This window comes from Herpailurus yagouaroundi, unplaced genomic scaffold (genome assembly GCF_014898765.1).
Source record: "Herpailurus yagouaroundi ecotype Mexico unplaced genomic scaffold, PumYag 139, whole genome shotgun sequence".
In the NCBI taxonomy this organism is placed as follows: domain Eukaryota; kingdom Metazoa; phylum Chordata; class Mammalia; order Carnivora; family Felidae; genus Herpailurus; species Herpailurus yagouaroundi.
In genome coordinates, this window is record NW_024412394.1 from 54,391,472 (window position 1) to 54,408,044 (window position 16,573).

A 16,573-nucleotide genomic window follows, 5' to 3' on the forward strand; every position below is an offset into this window, starting at 1 on the left:
CAAGATTAGAAAAATAGTTTTTAAAATATTAGAAAAATATTGACAGTGACACCTAACTTTTATGTAGGTAATGTTGGCTGAAATAGGCTCAAAAGATACAAAGAGAGAAGAGGCTGAGGGATGGTCCAGGCAGAGGCCTCCACTCTGCAGCAGTTATCACAAGGGGGGTGTGCTCAGGCTACCCACAGCGAGGCTCTCCCTTATAGTAGAAAGCAGAGAGAGAGGTTATAGAAATCCTTTAAAATCTTTGGCTGCACCACCCAGAAACTTCAGCATAAATACTTTACGTAGTAGAAAATAAAACTTTTGAGCTTTTGTCAAATCACAGCACCTAGAAATAAAATCCCAGGGATAGCTGCTGGAATAGTTTTCTAATATAAAGTTATGCACAGTTTTCATTGCCAAGGCTATGTGTCACAAGGTCAAATCGGCACTAAAGAGGAGATTACACAAATGTGTAAATAGCAGGAGGCCAAGAGAGCAACTGTTCACCATAATGTTTGACTTAAAAAGATGTAACTGATTAAGTGTAGAGTTAAGTGTAGAAGGACAGCAACATTGTAACTTACAAGGAGTTACCCTCCTAAGTGATTATCAAAGTAACTTCACCAGCTTGGCTCAATAAGGAACATAGAAAAAGAAGAAATAGTGTCCAGAAATGCTTACAATTGGGGAGGAGAAAGGAGGACTAGTGAAGAATTCTTGGGGACGAGTGTCCAGAGGATTTAGAAAGAAGCCTGACTGTGAGGGAAGAGGCTTTGCAGACAGACAAGCATGAACACAATCAGAGCTCCTCTTTTCACCTAGTTGTAGTGTGATTTTGAGCAAGTTGTTTACCAATTCTGAGCTATCATTCTTTTGCAAAAATGAGGTGACTGCATTTGCCCAGAATAAAAATGGAATAAATAAAAAATTGACTATATACGCATATATACTTGGCACAGTTAATTTGCAAAAAATGGCAGCTATTTGGGACGAAAGCCAGATATAGTATCATGAAGGCTATAATCCTTACGTCTAAGGTAAACTTGAAATTTAATAGTAGATCAATGAGAATTATTTATCATCACTCTATTTCTATCATCCCATCAAATCTGAAATTGACAGACATAAAAACATAATTAGATAATTTTCTGCTTCCTAACCTAGGTCCCCAACCTCCTTTACAAAACAAAACAAAACAAAACGAAACAAAACAGAACAAAACAGTTTTGAGCTAATTTCATCACTGAACTTAGTATGTAGCAGTTGTTTAGAACATTCTTGTTTTACTACCACAAATGGCAGGAAAGACTCCTATTTGGATAATGTCGAGTACACCATCCAGTGTTAGCATTTCAAGTCAAGGCTAACTTGCGATGGTACAGCTAGACAGCTATCTTCCCGTCATCCCCGGAAGCTCAGGAGAGCCAAACAGTGGTTGTACCTGCAGTTAAAATTTACCATTTGTGAGCAAAATTTTAAACTGCAGTATAGAATTACTTTACCATTGATGCAAAAGCAGTTTACTTTTTAAGCCTGCTTCATTTTAGAGATTTCCTATGGCACAAAATTTATAACAAACTAAAACTAAAAGCTTGCCTATAAACCAGGAATCTAGAAATCCAGAGATAATATATTCAAAAATGTGGTTTATAGACAGGCTTCAAATCTTATTGACAAACAAATATGTATGGGTATATACATGTATAAATGCATATGCATATTTAAAATGTAAAATAAACATTTTAGACATACATCATACTGTATATATTTCTAAATACATTATTTTTTCAATTGAATAATACCTCATAGATATGGTGTATCACATTAAATATCCTTGAAAACATGATTTTAATTATTATATCTTTTTGTATCAAGTCAAATAATTTTCTCTCTTGGCAATTTAGGCATCGTTTTTGTATTTTGTTTTAATATTAAGATAATACTATAAAAAACATATATCAAATATATGTGCACACACACAGTCATGGCTATCACTGAAGTTTTATTTTATTTGTGATACATTTACTTTATTATTTATATAACCTTGACTAGACAATTTTTTATATTTATGATGTTTAATGTCCAAGTACAAACAAATTTCTACGCACGTACTAGTTCTTGATTTGTTTTAGGAGATGTGCTATGGAGGTAGAAATGCAGAAATTTGTATTTGTTAACATCTTATTATTATCATTTCTTATTTATTGCTGTTAAAGTCCCTTATTTCCATAGGCCTCTGTGGAATTCTCTCCTGTGTTTTATCTCTAATCCCTGTCACTAAAGACCAATGCTGTCATTTCCTGCTGGTTAATGGAGAGCTCCATCCTGTGGCCACTCTTCAAGCACTTCAATCCTTCAAAACCAGACACTGCACAGCTCTCACATCTAATTAGTTTTGAAAGCCTATTGATTACTCCCTGCAAAGATCCCCTCACATCTGCTGCCTCATTTCCAGACCCAGTGGCTCTGCACTAATTCTGTCCTTATCATTCCACCTCTGAACCACTGCAATAATTTCCTAACTCTTTAACTCACCAACATGGCCCCATGACGTAAATTACAAAGATGAACACTCAGTATCTCTCAACATACTGTGTCCTCCATGATCCTTTCTCTATAGCTATTCAGGTATACTCAATAACCCTGTAATCACCTTGAAATCACCACTAAAATTTTCCCCAACCTACTCCTGCAGCCTAGAGTGCACCCCTCCCCTTCTCTTCTCCTTTCCCTTCCCCATTCCACCCTTCTTCAGAAATTCACTTGTACCTCAAGCCTCACATCAACTTCTTCCACCTCTCCCTAAGCTTAAAGCACTCTGTCTTCTCTCTGAATTTCTATTACACTTGTTGTGGGTCCTCCAATTTCCTCGGTCTTTCTGTCTCCCTGTTTCCTCATTGGCAAAATGGGTATAATGTCAGCAACATACCTCATAGAATTAATATAAAGATTGGATGATGGGATCTGTGCTTAGAAACAAATACTTCCGGACATTGTAAATGCTCAGTAAATTTTGTTTTGCTGTTAAAACGAAGTGGATGAATATCATAATGATGTTGTGTTCACTCATTAATTATATTTTCTGTTGGCCTGCATCGGTACTCCCCAAGTAGAAAAAAAAATTTCCTGCAGAATAGAGACTGTCTTCCTATTTTGCTTCTTATAGAATGTCTTACATAAAGTGGATGTCTCAGGACTACTTATTGATTAATGTGTTCCTTTAAGCACAAGAGGGCTGAGGGGCGGCACTGCTGTCAACATTCCCTTCGTAGGACCTGTAGCACTTCAGGAATATTGCACAACTATGAAGAAAATGAACATTAGTCTCTGTGAATGAATCTGAGTAGATTTTTATTGCAAGAAAACTTTTCAGCCTCACAATAAAATAATTTTGATGAACACATAAAAAATAGGAAAAAAAAAAACAAACCAGCCCTTGTCTTAGTTCAGGCTGCTATAACAAATGGCCACAGGTTAGGCAGCTCAAACAACAACATTTATTTCTCATAGTTTTAGAACTTGGATGTCCAAGATCATGGTGTTTGCGTAGTCAGGTTCTGGTGAGAGCCTTTTTCTGGTTTATAGAGGCCTGACTTCTTTCTGTATCCTCACATGGTAGAAAGAAAGCTAGCTAGATCTCTGGGCTCTTATAGTAAGGGCACTAATTCCATTCATGAGGCCTCTGCTCTCATGACCAAATTACCTCCCAATGGTGGCACTTCCAAATACCATTACTTTGGGATTTGGGTTTCAATATTTAACATTCCAAACTCAACATTCAGGAGGGGAAGGGGAAATATGTGTAGTATTATGTCCCTGGCCTTATCTCTCATCTATTTACCCTGTGAAGTCCGCTCATAGTTTTTTTTTTTTTCTTAATGTTTATTTATTTTTGAGAGAGAGAACGAGAGAGAACGAGAGAGAGACAGAGAGAGACAGAGAGACAGAGAGAGAGACAGAGACAGAGAGAGTACAAGCAGGGGAGGGACAGAGAGATCTGCTCTTTTTGAAGGCTGGTAACAGCTCATAACTCTGTGCCTTCAAGACTGAAATAACCTCATTTACTAGATCTCCTGCAGACCCAGGGACATCCCTTGGACTCTCCCCAACATCCTATATACTGGAACTTTGTTAAATTAACACTTGTTGAGTAGACCCCCAGGGTGCATATGGTGAGCCACAGTTCAACAAAAGACCACAAGGGCAAGTGAAATAGAGCAGTTTTTGACTCACAGATCCTGGAATAGGTACACAGCACACCTGGAGGAGCCACGTGAGGAAGTCAAAGCAGGGTACAGGTAGAGCATGGGAGGACCTGGGGCATAAGCTTTTATTAACATCCAAAAGTGAAGTGCCTTGGAGTTCCTAACCTAAGGATGGACTGGTCAATTCAAACCAAGAGGAGTTCTGATAAGCTTCAAGAGGGGAGGAGGCTTATCTAAGGGTTGCATTAGGGGAAGGCACTGGGGAGACTGCTTATCACAGGATTTTGGGGGGAGTCATATCAGGAATTTACATTTACTTTTACTTGTGACTTTGGAGGCTGTTACCTAGGGCTGGAGGGAGGGGCTAGTGTCAGTTCAAGGCAAGCCACATGACCACACAATATGGATGCCAAGAGAGCAATATTATGGAGTAATTTAAATACATTCTCAACATCACAGTGAACAGTAATAATACATCAACCAGGTTACACTTATCTCCTAGCATTCCCTGTCTCAGTTCCCTTACTCAGCCTCCATTCTGTTAATCTAACACTCCAAGTCCTTTTCTCCTAAATCCGTTCACATCAGTTTATCTGATTGAAGCATACCTCCCACACATCATCCTTTGACTGCTTATCATTCTTTAGTCTTAGCTTGCATGGTATGTCCTTAGCCTTTTGAGACACTCATTCTAAAATACCCTTCACTCTTTTTTTTTTTTCTCCTAAAATTTATTTATTTATTTTTGAGAGAGAGAGAAAGAGTTGGGGGGAGGCAGAGAGAAAATCCTAAGCAGGCTTCAAACCTGACTCAGGGCTCGATCTCACGAATGGTGAGATCATGACTCAAGCTGGAATTGAGTCTGGTGCTTAACTAGTTGAGCCACCCAGGCACCCTGACTTCACTCTTATTCTATTGCATATTTTAGTCTGTACGTATTTTGTAATTTTTTTTTTTTGGTCTCAAAAAATCAGGAACTTTGTCTCCTTTATGTACTATTACGTAAAAAAATGCTTGCCATATAGTAAGCATTTTATTCTGAAACGTGCATAAAGAAATAAAGAGGAAAAATGAAATAATTAAAAAAATGTTAAAATATTTTTGCTTGTAAATAATTTAAATGTTGACTAGTACATTCTTTTAATGAAAGCAGTACACAATTCTCAAAAAGTGTCTCTTAAATTTTTACTGATATTTTTTCCAATAGAAAGTGGGATTACTGAAATAATGTTAAAATAATGTCTGTTTTAAAATAACTGAAAATTATGATTAATTCTTATTAAGAAGATACTTTATAATATTCAAAAAAATCTCTTAATTTTTTTCTTTCTGATTCTTTCCAAGTGTTACATAGAAATTCATGCCAAAATTTGTAAAGTGTTTTGCATTTCCAATGAATTTTTTTCCCTTTGTTTTATATATGCACCTGTTTTCAACTCCTACATATGTAATTCTCAAAAAAAAAAAACAAACCTAGGTGAAGAATTGGCATCTACAAAAATCTGTTGTTTCAGAATTACATGTATTAAAATGCAATGGGTCTAATCTGTTCTAAAAAACAGATATAAAAAGATAAGAAAAATATTTTATAAATATGGTTAATATAAGATCATTCTCTCCATAATATAAAAAAAGACAAAATTATAATTTTATTTTTATGTTGCTATTTGTTCTATAAATACCTACATATCACTTTATTAAAATTTTATCAAATGACCTAATCACATTGACTAACCTTCCCCTAATGTTCTCCAATACTTTTCCATGAGGAATTTTCCCCAGCATTTGAAATTCCTTCTGACTTTTATTTAAACAGAGTTGAGTTTAATTTCTTTCCCACATTGCAATAGTCTTGAACAAATTCTTCCTAGCCATTTTCAACAAGCATCCAGTGCAATTTCTCTTTGACAGTTCTTTTACCTAGGTAACCTGCTTTGAGAGAAGCTTAATTTGGCAGACAAGAAAATAATTGAAAGACCAAGCCAAAAGACCTAAGACAGGAAAGGAATCGAAAGACCAAGACAAAAGACCAAAGACAAGAAAGGAATTGAAAGACCTTACTGAAAGGGCCAATAATATAATACAACAACCTGACAAGTGTAGAGTTTGTTTTCCCCTAGGTGAACTAGATGAGTGGGTTGAAGGTGGGAGGAGAATTAAATCAGTTACAGTGAATTAAAGATCAGTGTTTTCTTTACACATTAGATTGGAGTGTAAATGAATTGTGACCCCTTTACTCAAGTTATAGGAAGTTATGGCAGAGCCAACCAAACTCATGAAAGTCACCCTCCTGTTATAAGCCAATCCAGGCACCCTCCCTTCACAGGGAGTATTGGAGGAATCAAGCTGCTCTGAAAATCAATTGACAACAGCTCAGCATTTAAAGTGAAATATGAGCATTTGTGGATGTAAATAGTAACAACTTTTTGAAAATAGCAGTAAGGAACATAAAATAAAGACAGTAAATGATTCTTACACAGACATAATTAAACAATAATGCCATAAGATAAACAGAAGAGGATTAGTATGAGCTGTAAGAGGAGAATTTAAACCAGAAAACAATGTATATTATTCCCTTAGTCCCTGGCTAAGTGATTTCTTCCAATTCAAGAACTAATAAATTCTTCGTGTGTGTGTGTGTGTGTGTGTGTGTGTGTGTGTGTGTGTGTATTCTATATATATGTTGATAGTGGAAAACATATATATATATATTAAATCAGTTATATATGTGTGTGTGTGTATATATATATATATATATATATATATATATATATATTACCCTCTACAACTATATTCAGGGAATATAATTTAAAATTGATAGACTGGTGTGTGTGTATACACACACACACACACACACACACACACATATATATATGTTTTCCGCTATCAACATAATCCAAAACCCTAATCTACTGTGCATGTTTATTCTTGAGACTATGCCCAAGAGTTATACAAAGTCCAGAAATATGACTTAATACCCAGGCCCTGGAGAGGATCTTTCAACCATTGGCGCTCAGTGTTCACTAGCTACACCCGTCATACCCAATTTGAGGATCTTCATGGTCCCTTTGATCTAGAGATCTGTTGCTTTTGTCCCATATTTATCATGTGAAAATACTTGTCATGGGGAGACACCCAGTACTCACTACCCAGCATGCCCAACATTCATTTCCTTGAGGTTGGCTACTTCCCCAGGGATACAGCCATGGAGCAGGGCATACAGAAATTCTGCCCCCTTCCTAGGCTCTAGGAATTGTGTCTCTATCTCTTGCTTCCCAAAAACCTTCATCATTCCCTTTCCACTCTGTGACACCAAAATTCTCTGCTTTTAGAGCAGGAGCAAATACAAATCGGATTATGCTACTTATGAGTAAATAAAATGGTATATTAGAAGTTATTTAATGTGACTGAATACTAAAGTTGCAATACAGATTATTCTTGCCAGTTATATTTTTTTCTGAGAATAACTTTGACTATCCAAAGTAAAAATTAAATATTTGATCAACCTATTGTCCTGTCACAAATGTTTACATAAAAACCCCTTTCACAGCATTTCTGGATATTATTTATATTTACACATACATAGGTAGATAGATATGAAAAATATGCACAAAATTACACATAATAATATGAATGCATATATACACACATATCTTAATATATAGTAAATATATATATATATATTTTTTTTTCTCATTTGAGAATATAGTTACAATTACCCTTCACAGATTATTTGGACATTTGCTTCAAGTTCACAGGTAATGACTCATAGATATTGCTGTACAAGGAAACCTAAACCAGGTGAACAATATCTGAAGATTTCTAGTGCCGAGAGTAGAGAGAAGTTATGCAGTTCTTACCTATCCATGAATACTGGCTTACTGAGGTTTGCTTCTCTGTGTTTGTTGTGCACTCTGCTTTTATGACAGAGGTGGGATGACTCAGAAACATATTGTGGTTAAAGTTCACACCAGTCTATCAATTTTAAATTATATTCCATGAATATAGTTGTAGAGGGTAATCTGTCACTCTTACAGCACTCAAATTAAACAGATTATTAAATAATTAATGTATGTGAGCATGTCTAGAATAGTGTCTTTTCTGCCAGGTAGCCTTTCAGTCCATGCTTATGTAATCCAGCCATGAATTATAAGGAAGGGTACTTATAGTGAGGGAGGTCCTAGATCTTAAGTGTTTTTGTAGTTTAACATGGACTTAAAACATGAAAAGACAGAAATTCAGAAGGCTTGAGACTCTTCAAGTTCATACACTTGGAGTGAGAATTAGAACCTGAGATGCATAATAATGTCCAGGCTGGCAGTCTTTCCACATGCCATGCTACTTCCCTAGACACTGGTATCATAACAGGATCATACTGCATTAATATGTAGATCCTGATTTGCCAGGAAATAGCTCCAGAAAACTTTTTGGCTCTAAAATATAACAGAAAGATTGAATAAGCAATCCAAAACATTTCACAAGTTAAAATCCTATGGAGACAAATGTGTGTTCTCTCACTGTTTCTTCCAGTGAAAACAGACAGGTGGTATCTATAGATTACAGAGCCAGGAACTTGGCTTATTTCTGACTTGTGAGCTCTCATTGCCAACCCCAATCCTGACAGTAACTCATTAAAAGACGTTGGGCAAGCTATTGTTCTCCATATGAGAACAACCTCATTATGCAAAGAGAATGAACACACACCTGACTGAGAGCTGCATTACAGCTGCAAATATTGGCATTGGTGACTTCTTCCTTTAGGAAACAATCTCCTCAGACACAACACTCTCCTTTGATTTTGTGACTCTGTATCATTCTCATTTGGATTATCCTCATCTGACCCTCACGCCTGGCACTCCTGAAGAAATCTGTTCTGCCCTAAGTTGTATTCCTGCTTACCCTCCTACCATAAACTTCAGAAGCCCTAGCCACAGGACTCTTTTTTTTCTCTACCCCAAAGTCTCCTTTGATGAAATTGATCTATCATTTCCATTCAGGTGAAATCTGTGTTAGTACAGCAAATTGCTCTTTATATGTGTTGTGGATTGAATGATGTCTTCCCCAAAATTCAATTGTTGAAGTCCTAGTCCCTCGTGCCTCAGACTATGACCTTACTTGAGAATAGGATGGTTACAGATATAATTAGTTAAGATGAGGTTATACTAAAGAAGTGTGGGCTATGAATTCAATATGAGTGTTGTCCTTATAAAAAGGAGAAATTTGAACATATATATGGTGAGAACACCATGTTAAGGTGAAGTCAGAGATTAAGGTAATGATTGTATAAGGCGAGGAATTCCAGAGATTGCCAGGAAACCACTGGAAGTTAGGCAAGAGGCATGGGACAGATTCTTACCTACAGCCCTTAGAAAGGACTAGTCCTACTGAAACTTTGATCTTGGACATCTAGCCTCCAGACCTATGTGACAGTAAATTTCTGTTGTTTAAGACACTTAATTTGTGTTATGTCATCAAAGCAGTTCTAGCAAACTAATAGAATATCTCAATCACTAGCAGATCGTCATCAAATTCTGTTTCTTCTTCCTTGTGGGTGCATGTCTAGATGATGTTTCCAGCCCCCCTCATAATTAAATGACTCTTCTGGTCAGTGGAAATGTGAGTGAAAGCAATCTACATCTTTTTCAGGCCTGGTCCATAAAAATGTCCACAGGCAATCTCTGTTATTTTTTTAATTCTGGTTGGCTAGAATGAAGAACACCTCCAGGACAATAAAACCATATGTTAAAGATGAAGGAGCCACAAGATAAAGCATTAGTCCCTAAATTGCTTTCTCAAGATCGCAGCCTGACCAGAATACTACTATAGACTGTGAAGTAAGCAACATTTTTCTCTCACTCAATCAGCTATTCTCCCTAAACTTGCTAATCACCTATCTTTACAATTTTGGGATTATTCTGTCTTCATTTTCCTTATTTTCACAAATCTCCTTCATGTGCAAGACTCATAGATACCCCTTCCCAAATCTCTCCCATGGATGCATTCTTTGATTTTACCAGTCATGCATAGATAAGTTTGGTTTTGGGAACTAATATAGTTTTTCTCCATCTATCCCTCCTATCTAAAAACTCAATTGTTCTAATATTTATGTGCCCCAAGCCAGTGTTTTTCAAATTCCTGGTTATAACCCAGGTTAGGGCCTTACAATTAGGCTAGTGGGCCATAAACAGTATTTTAAAAAGAGAACAGAACAGAAAATATTGGAGAGAATAAAAGTAAAATACAACACAAGCAAAAACATATCCCTTATAAGTGTGTATAAGTAATTTTATGGTATCTTTTTTATGACATGTATATGTATATATGGGGCAGGTGGTGGTAAATTATATCTCTTACTGTGATTTCAGGCAAATAAAAATAAGCATGGCCTTATATGCTACTGACCTGCCAATATTTAAAGGGTACAGGTCATATTATGTCAGGTATAGGCCAAAAAGGAAATATAAGTGACCTCCTAGAACACTTCTACACATAAGATGAACTCTAATATTTTGTACCATACACAAATTCTGTCCTCCAGTATAGTAGGATTGTTTGTGTCTCCTTTACACATCTTCATGTTTTTATCTCCACGTGATTACTCAGACTCTTCCTTAGAGATAAAAGCCATCTGTACAATTCCACTTCTATAGTACCATCTAGCAAAGCCAGCACGCACGATACAACATTGCAGTTTTTCCTGATATCCTGAAACAAATGATAGCACCCTGTCTCTTACTATCATGAGAACATTTTGGACCCCTAATCCAGAATTTCTCACATTCTGTCGAGCATTTCTGCCTCCTATATACTTTCCCTATCATGTACACTTTAGTACAAGACAAAGACCTTAGCTTAACATCAAAAATGTTGCTGAGATGATTTCTTAACAGGCTTAGGCATGAATATCAACAGATAGTACAGTTTACTAAGTATTGTGCATGGGTGGGTGAATATTTCTCAGGTTCATTAAATGTACTGAATAAATGTGAAGTTGCCCTGATTCTAAATTCATTGATAAATACATTAAAAAATAAATATGATATGAAGGGCGAAAAAATCAATACTTCAGTAGGTATTGCAATTTCACAAGTTATAAAAAACTGCTGCCACTGATACTTAGATCTGGGTCTAAAGAATTTACACAAATGGTCAACCAACTCAGGTTCTGAGTGGCTACTACCTGAGGACACCAGATGTCCTGGGTGATGACAGAACAACCTTGAATTTCCTAGTAAGATCTCCGATAATGAATCCACTCCCTCAATGAACCTACTTCTCAATATGAAAACATACATGTCTGAAAATACTTTCCCCCAGGTACACGCCTACCATATTGTGAGAGATTCTGAGTTTCTTGGGACAAATGCACATATGAAAAAAAATAAGTTTTCTCAAAGGAACTTGAAGTCATTTAGAAGCAAATATGAACATATGTAAAAAATAAGTAGATTTCAGAAACAGGCAATGAATGCAAATGTCATATAGGATGATGAATAGCTTCCAAGTTTCAAAGTTGATTAAGGACCTTAGTTAAAAGTAGAGAAGTATGACCATCATTGAAAAGTAAGATAGAGATGGTGAAGAGTAGAGATGACCAGAGATCAAGTGCCTCAGAAAAAGAAAACCATTTATCATGACTAATAAAATTAAGAATTACAAAAGTAAAAATAAAAAAAAATAAAACCTGTCTTACATCTCATTAAGATTTCAGTACACATAGCTGCTCCCACATCTGAAAAGTAATGGCATTGCTGGTTGAATTTTCTGTTTGACTTCCCTACTATGGAATGTCTAACACCATATTAAATCTCCAGATTCTGGTATGATATGAAGCATATCCTGACTTCATCTCTGAGAACTGAATCAAAACTTAGTGCCCTTGAAACATTAGAATTCCTTTTGCTTTGGCAGTACTTTTTTATTCTATAGCCATGGCTTACATTTAAATTCAGAGTCATTCTCTGTTACAGAAGCTAATTATTTTTGGCATACATTCTAAAATCAAGTGCAAATGGTGTTCCTTATTTCCAATTCAGGAAGTTAAGAGGCTTTGTGCTAATTGGGTGGGGGGAGTACTTAAACTAATAGAGTAATGAAGTCTAAAATATTCACCTTCAGTACCAAATATATATATATTTATATATTAACTTTGAATATATATATATATATATATATTCAATATTCAAGGACCTGATGATATTAAGTCTCTATGGCCTGAAGATTATGGTATAATGACAGAAATTAGAAGAGTTTAAAATATGTCATTGTATGACAACCAAGAAAAATACAGTTTTAGGCAAATCTAAAAAAATGCATTTTCATATCCATTGACTTGCATCTTATAGTTTAAAGAATAACAAAAAATACTAAAGGCATTTTTATACAATGTAAAAAAATTAGATAAGGGAAAACAAAGATACCAATTATAATAATATTCAAAGTTAAAGAAAAGACTATATTATTCTCAGACAAAAGACATAGGAATATATATTAAAGAACAGAGATAAAACCACCCACTATATTGTAGTTTAAATGAAAATTAAATTAAAGCTTTCTGGGATTGATATCTGAGGTATTATTATTGAGGCAATAATTGAATCTATTTCTGAGGCATTACCTATTTTTTAAAATGTGTATGTTAAATAATCTGTTGTTTTCACGTTTCATGGAATATTATACAAGAAGCCATTATTTATAAATATTTGCAGATAAGCCAATTTTGACGTATGAAAATTACTACTTGATCATTTCTATCGGAAGAAATATTTGGTCTAAATGAAATTAAATCAGCAGTTTATTGTGTAATAAAAACACCTAACATTTTTTGAGTATGTACTGTGTGCCAAGCTTATTTCCAAGCTCCTTACAAGTATTCATATATTTAATTTTTATGGCAGTTTTCTGAAACAGACAACATGCTCTTAGAGGATGCAGGCTGAGGGCTCTGATTTTGAAGATGATTGTATTGCCATCGCTCCATTTGGGTGTTTGGCCCATGGTTTTTATGCCTACTCTTAGTTAATACAAGATGCTTCAGTCCCTTTAACTGACAAACACAATCTTGACTAAGACATGTGGATGTCAGGTACATGATGTAGTCAAAGCAAATTTGATGTAAATATTTTTATGTCTTTTTTTCCCTCTCTTGAACCTGTTTTCACCTGAATGTTTGCCAAAAGATAAGAAAAAAGAAAAAGGAAAAAAAAAAAAACAAAAGACAAGTTTGGTGTCTTCTCTAATAGTCTTTTTTTTTTTTTAATACATTTCTGATTGAGACCTGGGGTGGACATGAGAAGCGTGGTGGGGAGGGTATGAAGCATGATAAGAAGTTAAGGTAGAGAAGATCTTACTTGAATTGGTTGCATGCAGTATAAGCTGAGAGTACGCTGCTTTGTGTGCCTGATGACTCTCTCTTGTGGATTCTTTAGAGTCATTTGCTGGGGACCTCTGTCCTGCAGATCATTTGAGTTGGCTGAAGGAATTCCTTTTGGGTGGTCTCCTTTAACTCCTCCTTTATCCTCCAGGGGTCTGGAGTTCACCTTCATCTTCTTGCTGTTGTAGTTCTTCCACCCCTGTAGGTGGCCTTACAGGACCTAATAGGAGCCTTGGTTGTCCTCTTCTATATCTGGTATACAGGCAGGATTTATATGCAACCTTTACTTTGAAAAAAAGGCTGATTCTGGGATTGCAAACCCAAGTAAATACAATAGCCAACTCCAACTGATCCCCAAAGTGCTGCCATCTGTACTTTTGTAGTGAGTTAGTCTGTCTTTTATTCTCCAGATCTCTGTGTAACCTGATGCTTGTCTTCTGTGGCTCATGACTTCAAGAAACATAATTCAGAAATCTGAGTGGTCCCATTGCTTTGCCAACCTAAGGAAAAGGAGATAGAGTCATTCCTCTTCTTAGGAATTCACATTCTAACACAGCTCTCTTCAACAATCCTTCTTAGTCCTTTCTTGTCTCAACACTCTGATCCATTTTTCTAACTTAGATCTACAGGGTCTGTCTACACATCATGGAACTCATTTTTGTCATTTTCTCTGTAAAGTCTATATGTAATGATTTTCCCACATGCACTTTGCTGTCAGATATTTATTTTATTTGTATTTCAGCCAACTTTGAGTTACAAAAGTACTGTGTAGACTCCTGTCAATATTTCAGATCAATATTTGTCATGAAATTATAATTCATTATATGCTACATATATATGTTTGTGTGTGTGTGTATATATATATATAATATGTATTTTTTTCAGAGTAATGTTTTATTGCTGCAGATAGCATTAGAAGTAAGGTAAGAGTCATTCCTAAATGAGTGGTGGACATTTCGAATTTCTAGATTGCCTCTATTTCTTTCTTAGTAAACCAGTGCAGCATTAGCACTTTTGGTGAGGATCTCATTTCTTAGATGGACGTTGCTACTCGAGAATGTATCTGTGTTTCTTTTGTGTTGTTGAAAGTACATTTTTTGCATGTTTTTAGGTATTGTGTTTCTAGGGCTTTGAGAGATTTGTTCCAGTGGGTTCATAACAAATTGACATATTTTAAAATATATTATGTGGGATATTTAGTGGTATGTGTCTCTTTAAGTTTGAATTAATGTTTCTAAAATGGTGGTTACTTTGAATGTTACAAATGGATCAAGGCATTAAAATGTATGAGATTTATCTTTCCCCAAATCCAAGTACTGATGCTATTGTAAACAACAGTGTGTATGGTGCCTAAGAATTGTATGAAAATCCTTTTAACCATTTCAACCCAGATGTTTAACAAGTCCAATCTCTTATTCTAATAAATATACTATCAAGTTAAAAAAAAACAAAAACAAACAAAAAATGACATGTGGTTCTATTTCTTTTCCTAATTAATAAAGAGATAATTATATAATAACTAATGATTTTTTCTCTTTAAAATGAAATATTTCAAGAATTCATGAACTTATATTGAGTGACAATCTCAAGTTTGTGGGGTCACATGGGCAACTCCTGGCACCATTAATTACTCAGGTTATCAATTCAGTTTGCTTTCACTAACCAGAGCATAGTTATAATCATTAAATAGCTTTAAAGACCTTTTTTTTTTTTTTTTTCATTCTCACTCACACTTTGGTTACGTTATGCCCATAATGGACTATTAGTAAAAACAGGAGGCTCAGAACACACTGATATGGAAACATGACAAGATAATGAGAAATACTGAAACTGATAATTTTGCAAAACCACTTAGATTTTACCAGATGTGTACATTACATTCTTCTGATAAAATGTCTTTGGCAGTACATCAAAATTCCTCTAGTAATTGAAAACTAATGTAAAAGTGATAAAATATTTTATAACATTAATTCCCATTTAGATTTTTATTAGTTGGGATCTAAGCTCTTTTCACCAAAGCTACATTCAGGCAAATACTTAAACACAGCAACCAGGAACACTCTCACCTTAGCCATTATTTGGAATAGAAACTTCCTAATTAAAAAAATAACATTAAATATTTTTAAAGTATGACATATAAGAATTCTTAAATCAAATGGCTAGTTCTGTCATTTCTGCTTATTTTAGATGAAGAAAGCTCTCATTTTAAGATGCAGGTTTGGCTTCATTTTGTGGGTTTTTTTTTGCTTTGATCTCTATAATAGGCCAAACCTCCCAACTGATTCAGTTGATCTCAGCACTGTTTTTTCGACAGAAGTCAGTCAGAGATGAGAACTACAAGTTATCATTTCCACTTGCCATTATTCCTTTATTAATAGGAGCAATCAATGACTTGCCAGATATGCCACATTTCTTAGCTCAATATAATCAAATAGCATCCCAAATCCAAAACTTACTATTTCTTATAATCAATGTACATCATCCATGCTCTGAAAATTCCAGGACATAAAATAATTAGAAAAAAATATATAGTAGACCTACAATATTAAATATTTCCAAGTTAAATTTTAAATAATAAAAATTTAAATGTATTAGTAATTGAAAACAGCACCAAATTCAGTAAGCAGATTTGATAGAAATGGGCAGATATAATTTATAAGTAGAAAGTTTTTTCTATTGTCTAACCTCAAAAAATAGTGCACATAAAAAATTAAGTTCCATAATTTTATCTCATCTTTCAAAAGAAAATTCTATAATTAAATTCAACTCCCAAAACAAATTGTGCTTAGCATCACCACGTTAAAAAAAAATCCATTAACTGAAGGTATATTGCAACAGAAGCCTAAGGCATAAACATTATAACTACTAATGTAAAGTTTCACCTTATTTCCTTTTATCTCATAACTTAAATAATTAAGAAGAGCAATGAATTTTGAAAGTGTTGTATTGTTTTGGAAATACGGATGTTTTATCGGATGTATATTAATGTAATGGGCCTTTCATTTTGTTT